Consider the following 8,270-nt stretch of genomic DNA (forward strand, 5'->3'; position numbering starts at 1 on the left):
AGTAAGATATCTTAGTTTTCTAGATCTAGAAAAGTAAGATATCTTAGTTTTCTAGATCTAGAAAAGTACGATATCTTAGTTTTCTAGATCCTAGAAAACTAAGATTTCTTAGTTTCTTAGTTTTCTAGATCTAGAAAACTAAGATTCTTACTTTTCTAGATCTAGAAAACTAAGATATCTTACTTTTCTAGATCTAGAACTAAGATATCTTAGTTTTCTAGATCTAGAAAACTAAGATATCTTATGTCTTATTTTTCTAGATCTTAGTTTTCTAGACACCCGCCGACGAACGATGAAGGTACGGATTCCCAACGAACGGCTGCACTTACTCTCTTCAATGTTATGAAAAAAGTTAAGCTAATAACCAACTCACATGCGTACGTCTAGGGCAAGGGTTTCTAAATCTGCCTCCGTCGCCAGTGTTGTATTTGTCACTCTTAGATTGACGTAAATGAGGAATGATAAGACGTAGGTCAACTTTCAAGATAACCATTTAATGCCAAAAAAAAAAAAAAGCAGGCGCTCAACAGCGAGCAAAACATTGAACCTTGCGGTTCGCTAAACATCGAACCTTGTGGTTCGGACACAACACCAACCTGCGACTAAATCGTTACCCACTAAAAATGCGGCAGCCACACCAACAGAGCTACCACCTGCTTTACACCTTTACAAAAAGCAAATAATTCACTGCATGACGAAAATACTTTGTTACGTAAGCGAGTTTCTTTACACTGGAAACTGAGCTACATATTTTGGATCAATACAACCGGAGGATCAACTTGGAGATCACTGGAATCCCTGAACCAGAAAAAGGTGAGGAGGAAACTGATAATATTGCTCTTAATATATTGCAGAAAATTGATCCGTCGATAGTTAAAAGTGATATCGATATAACGCATTGTATAGGAGCGAAATACAGGTCCGACCAAGCACATGAAGCCAGCCAATCACGCACAAGGAACTTTCAATCGCGCCCTATAATCGTAAGATTTACTATGCGGAAAAAGACAAATTATATCTTTGAGAATCGCCACAAACTGCATCGTATCTCAACATTAGATTTGGGGTACAGTAAAAAAAATAATATTTATATCAACGAAAATCTCTGAAAATCCCAGCGACAGCTGTTACATAAAGTAAATGTTGCCAGGAAAAAAGTGAATTTCAAGTACATGTGGACCCATAATGGAAACATTTATGTTAAAAAAGATAAAGGAATGCGTTCAAAGCAATCATTAATGATGATGACATTAAACACATCCATTAGTGGGAGTCATCCTAATGTCGATTGCCGAAATAGTGCCATAACACCATCCGACTTCAATGCATCTTTTAACTTATATTTTGATAAATCATTTACTTTATCTCATGTCAATGCTCAGTCATTAAATAAAAATTTTGAAGAATTACGGTTATTATATGAAGATACATTACAGAAGAAATTTAATATTATTGGTATATCCGAAATATGGAAAATTGAAAACCCTATTAATCTATATTCATTGGATTCCTACTCATTTGAATATGAATGCCGTGAGGTCGGAAGGGGCGGTGGCGTTGCTGCATATATCCACTCGTCAGTTTATTAGAAATTTAATTTTTAAAATAGCTAATTCTGAGTCACTTTGGTTAGAAATAACTGATAAGAAAAAACACGTTATTGTAGGTGTGTTGCATAGTAACCAAATACTAATTTAAATGATTTTGAAAATGATTTATTAGGTGTTCTTCTTCATATAAAAATAGATAAGAAGCAATGTAAATATTCTTCTTGGTGATTTTAATGTCGATATGTCAAAATTAGACAGCGATAGCAATGTCCAAGCTTTTTGCACATCATTGAAATGCTTAAACTTATGTCAGATTATTGAAACACCTACCAGAATTACAAATAACTCACAAACTGTTATTGATCATGTATACATGAATACATGTAATTTAGATATTGATGCTGGTACAATAGCCAGTGATATATCTGACCATTTACCCATCTTCGCTATTTAAAAAAATATCTCTTTACGTAATGTAAAAACAGGAAAATCAACTTTTAGAATATATAATAATTTTGTTGTGGATGACTTTATTAATGATATATCTATGCAATCTTGGAATCAAGTATATTCATCAACAGATGTAAATACTGCTTATAATAAATTCTTTTTATTATTTAGCAACCATTGTGATAAGCATGCACCAATTGTTGAAAAATCACTTAAAAATATTGCCAAACATAAACCTTGGGTTAATAAAAAAAAATTAATAAATAAAAAACACAGACTTCTTAGTAGGATGATTAGGTCAGGCTATGAATCAACTGCAGTATCTAAATATAAAAAACATAGACATTTACTAACTAATACTCTCAGGGCTGCTAAGAAAATATATTATGCCACAGAATTTATGAAAAATCGTAACAGCACTGCAAATACATGGAACACAATAAATAATATTATAGGAAATAAAAATTCAAAAAAGAACACCCGTTTACCGGATAGAATGGAAACTGTGGATTCTCAAGGACACACTGTATCTTATGACACTCCACATAAAATTGTTAATCGATTTAACAACTATTTTACAAATGTTGGTCCAATCCTAGCCCATGAAATAGAGGAAACAAGGAAGACGTTTTATAATTTTGTAATAAACCCCATAGAAAACTCGTTCTTCTTACATCCGACCACAGCTACAGAAGTGGCTAACTTATTAAGATGTTTAGATATTAATAAATCCTGTGGATACGATAATTTACCTGCTAAACTCCTTAAAGCTGCAGCTGATTATATAGCGGAACCTTTATGTTTTATCTTTAATTTATCCTTTACACAGTGCAGGTTCCCCTCAGCATTAAAGGTAGCAAGGGTAACACCAATATATAAGAAAGGGTCAAAGGTAGTTTTTTCCAATTATCGCCCAATTTCGATATTACCTCTTCTTAGCAAGATACTAAAAAACATTGTAAACAATAGATTAATTAATTTCTTTGAAAAGTTTAATTTATTTTACAAACACCAATATGGTTTCCGTGAAAAACACAGTATAAAATTATCTTTAATTAATTTAACAAATAATTTAATTCAGCAAATTGATAAAAGATATTCGAACATTGGAATATTTATAGACTTTACTAAGGCCTTTGACACTATTAACCTCACCATTTTAATCTCAAAACTTAAACATTGTGGCGTCAGAGGAAAACCGTTGATCTGGCTTTCAGACTATTTAAATCAAAGGGTACAATTTGTATCTATAAATGGAGTCGCCTCTGAAGAAGCCCCTATGACATGTGGAGTACCGCAAGGGTCAACACTTGGCCCAACATTGTTCTTAATTTACATTAATGATTTACCGGATTCATCTAAATATTTTGATTTCCGATTATTTGCAGATGATTCAAATTTATTTCATAATTTTCCAGAAGTAAGCACTATAAATCTGTCTTTAGTTAATTATCAATTTAAGAAAGTTATTGATTGGTGTGATGCAAAAAAGGTAACCATAAATGTAAATAAAACAAATTTTACTATTTTTCATGGAAAGGGTAAGCATATTTCTCTGCATGGCTGTTTAAGTGTCAAAGGTTATAAGATAAGTGAAGTAGATGAAGTTTCTGTTGTTGGAGTTAACATAGATAAGCACTTAACATGGAAGGCACATATTAATGAAGTTAATCAAATTATCCGAAAGAAATCAGAAATATTATTTAAACTAAGAAGCCTTGTACCACATTATATTTTAATTTTATTATATTTATACATCCCAATTTAACATATGGTCTAGAAGTCTGGGGTAATACATTTTTTACAAATTTATACCCTATCTTAATTTCCCAGAAGATGTGTATGCGTTGCATAACATTTCCTGGGTTTAGGGAACCATCATCTCCCTTATTTGCTCAACTAGGCCTTTAGACATTTATAAACTTCATAAATTTAAAGTAAACTTATTTGTATTTGATTTATATCATCGTTATTCTCCACATAGTATAAATGATTATTTTGAAACCTTATCTCATTGTCAAAATACAAGGTTTAAGTATGCAAATAATTTGTACATAAAGAAAATGAACACAGTTACTGGCCAATTTGCAATGTCATTTTCTGGTGCAAAACTGTGGAATAACTTGCCTTATCATTTAAAATATATCAACTCAAAATATCAGTTCATATGTTTAGTCGCAGCCCATAATGTTGTGGAATGGTGGTCTAGACTTCATTTCTACTGTAATGTATTACGTTAAGCATGTTGTATTGGGAGCAGTGGTTACGACAACAGCAACAACGAACCATCGACCGGCCATGGTCTTTGAAATGACTACGACAGCTAATAGATTGCAGAACAGTTAAATCAACGATAATATTTCACTGGCCACCTATTGGTATTACCAAGCGCTGATCTAGTACCAAGTCGGTTTTATCACTGTATGTAGGCTGCTCGTTGTGTGACGTGCGTTAATACACGTCTTAAGTCTGTTTACGTTTACCACAAGGGAAGATCCCTTTAAAAGAGAATTTCTCGTTTAGCACACTAAAGGGCGAACACCGGATAAACACGGATGTGATACTATCGTGACTGTGATCAGAATTAAATTATATATTATTTTTTTTACTTTTACTTGTGACAAGTTATGTAAAACGACTTAAATGTTATAAGTATTAGTAAAGTTAGTAAATTTCACTAATATTTCATTTATTCTTTTCCATGTTTGTGAGTAAAGCCTTTCATGTAATTGATAATATGTCAATGTTATGGTATATATTAAAGAAACAGTACTGGAAAATTATTATAAGGATATGTCTTGCGTCAGAACTGAAAATGGGTACCCGCATTTTTTAAATGCTTTTTCGGCCTTAGATGCAATTCATCTCCTATTCTTTTCTCCATATGTATTAGTAGAGTACCGTATTTCAAAAATAAAGGATTGTTGTGGTCTGCAAATTTTTGGCTTCTATACACTGATGATGTTTTTCCGGATTCTCCTAGAGATGTGCAGAGGATGCTTAATGTTTTAAATTAATACTGTAATATTAATAAAATCAATGGTATTCAGGAATTGTGAAATTGTCAAAAAGAATGAGAAACTGAATTTTAATGAGTAGACGAGAGGTGGAAATTTCTCCATATTATGGTTACTTAGGTGTCAATGTTGGCTCTAGGCAAACCTGGTCCGTTGCCATTAACACTTGTTTTCCAAGCAGAAAGTGGTATTTTAAAAAAGGTTTCTTTAATGGAAATAATTACATTAAGTTAGTTCTTAAAATGAAGCTTTCTGATGCTGGTCGTACCTATTTTGTTGTATGCCTCAGAAGTCTGGGGTATCGGAGATGAAAACAGTTATGAAGACCCCCCCCACCCCCATAATGAATAATATTACTTTTCTGAAAATATTTGAAGAATGATGGAAAGACAATTATTTGCTAAACATTTTTTTTGTATTCAGATTCCAATTCTTTATTTTTTACCTAGATCTCATTACTTTATATTTAACCCAGCAATATTTAACAATAATCCTTCTGTTAAAGTTTCAGTGATGTGTAACTCTTATAAGAACCTCTTCACACAACTTGAATATTAATTCCTATTGCCAAGATGAACTTTGCAGAATGTGCACTTTTGGAAAAATTGAGAAGAGACTCATTTTGTGTTAAAATGCCCTGCACATAATTCAGTTAGCTTACGCTTCTTACTTACATATTATATAGAAAATCCGACCACTCTCAAATTAGTTAATCTATTAAATTGTTTTTATCTTCAGAAAAGACATTCATATATGCTATATTTATACTTTAAGACACGATCAATAACAACAACAACAATAATAATAATAATAATAATAATAATAATAATAATAATAAATCTTTATTTGTTCTCAAATATAAATACACTGTGAACAATTGGGCTTGGTCCCTGGGGACCCGAGGCGGCCACAGTGCAGTGCTACCCGATTTAAACTACAACATACAACAGATACTAGCCTTACGAAATGTAACAAAATGAGCGTTTGCTTTTTAAAAAAATGTGGATATGTTGTAAAATAGACATCACGCAATATAAAAAGTATGTGCCTAATACTGGAACCTGCAAACAGTATGATTTTATCAAGGCAACATAAATGTGTTAGTCAATTCAAATGGAAGATCTGGACGAAAAAAAAAATCGAGCGGCATAAAGTTGACGAAAAACAAAATGGTCGTACGAATAAAGCTAAATTTCAATCATTAGTTACTTTAGTTGCCTCCCCACCTAGAAGCCTGTTGTGCTATTTAGGCTGTTTTTTGTAGTTGTGTCCAAAGAATCATTATTTGGAAAGTTCTAGTTTTTTCAGACCTTCCTTTTTTCCAAAAAGTATTTGCTACTGGTGCATTGTGAAGCTCGATTATGTCGTTGGGTAGAGTTAGTGTTAGAATGGTGCTTAGCAATATTCAACATTTGGTGCAGTGTTACTGTTGCAGTAGAAATTGGTCGAGGCATTGGTTGGTGTGTATGGTTTGAATTTATACCTCTGACGTCTAAAATTTCAAGTCAAAAAGATTTCATTTGTCTCTAACCATACAGGTTTCTAAGATCTTGTTAGAAATGTAATACCATTGCACATTAACTTTATGTATAACATTTTGAGTCCATGTTGTTGGCTAGAGTTCGTGGTAAAGTGGTCCTTGATCATCAGCTAAGTTTGACAATATAACTTAAATGGATCCTGTCTGAATATATTACTATAATATACATCTACAATTGGAAATTTCAGTCAAAATGATTACAAATTCCTGTCAGATATTTTGTCCGAAATTTGTGAAGTTACATTATTTCTTATGAGTAATCAACTGTTTGGTATTGTCTGACACATTTTTGTGAAAAGTAAAGGTCAAACAATCCGTGAACGAAGGAATCAATGTCACTGACAAAAAAAAAAAAAATATAAAAAAAAAAAAAAAAATAGAATCACGATTTCTACTATGATGTCGATAGTCCAGAAAAATATAATTTCGGTTAAGTGTGCTTCATCCAGATTAAATTACAAAACATTACTATTTTGTCAGTTTTTGTTGTTTTAGTAGTAGTTTAGTTAGTGATAAAAAACATTTACCTTCTAACTTAAAAATAAGCTCCCAGCGGAAGCGCGTGTCTATGCAAGGAGGTATAAAATAATATCCCGGTACCTCCTTGGTGTATGTCATACGGATTTGGCTATTAGGAAGAGTACGACTTTGGTACAGTAAGGGAACATTAATAAGGTACCTAAAAAGATGACACATGACCCATCATGCACCTCCACAGATTTAGAAAGTTACCTCAACTGGAATTATACTTTCAGCCATATTTAACTGCCTGATGATAATACAGTAACAACTATGAATGCAACATAATGTCTACTTGAAAGTCTTGTAACGCCAAAGTTACGGAGCATGGTACGTGTTAGTGAATTTTTTTCCTCAAAATATCATGTTAAAGTGTCAAATAGATTTATAAATCTGAATAACTTAAGAACAAATCTAACTCTCTGCAAACACTAGGCACAAAAAAAGGGAAATCCCTTAATGTCAAATGTCACATTTCCAGTCACTCTTAGAGAAAATGTTGCATTAAAGCAAAGAAATGGGTATGTTCTTAACAATTTAAAAAAGAAAGCAGGTCTGTACGACCAGTGGTTGCAAAGATATGCTGTACAGTATGTCTATCTTTATTATGCATATTTGAGCTATTTTGCATATCAGCTAAGGTGTAACTCAGCCCCACCTGTATCTGTGTATTTTGGCTATTATAATTATTTAATTAATTTATTATATTTCAAAGGACTAGGTTTTATGGGATTAATTAAATAATTAATTCAGACCAATATCATTATCAATAAGTAGGCATCAGACAATCTGCTATAGCATATAGTGGTACTATAATTTGCTTTTGGAGTACTTTACCAATGACAGGTGTTTTTTTTTTAGCTATGGCTAATGTAATGATATACCTCTGCATTTTTATTATTATGTTGATATGACCAATACTGCGCCGGTATGGTAGGCTTAGGGTAGGTGAGAAAAAAAAGCTCAGAGAGTGTCATTTTGGTTTTTTGGGGAATGCTCTACCAAGTGAAGATGAAAAAATTGGATGTTAAACATAATTTGCCTTTTATCAGAGAACAGTAATAATGTTAATTTCTCATTAGTTAATTAGCTACTAGATGGTCCTTAACTCGCCTAAAGGGGATATTTCGAAGAGCTGAGCGTTTATAAAAGGTCCGAATTCAATACTCGGCTGTAGACCCTTACGAAAATGTC

This window comes from Anneissia japonica, unplaced genomic scaffold, assembly GCF_011630105.1.
Source record: "Anneissia japonica isolate Jap-2015-1 unplaced genomic scaffold, ASM1163010v1 scaffold8963_len174799_cov130, whole genome shotgun sequence".
NCBI classification, from domain to species: domain Eukaryota; kingdom Metazoa; phylum Echinodermata; class Crinoidea; order Comatulida; family Comatulidae; genus Anneissia; species Anneissia japonica.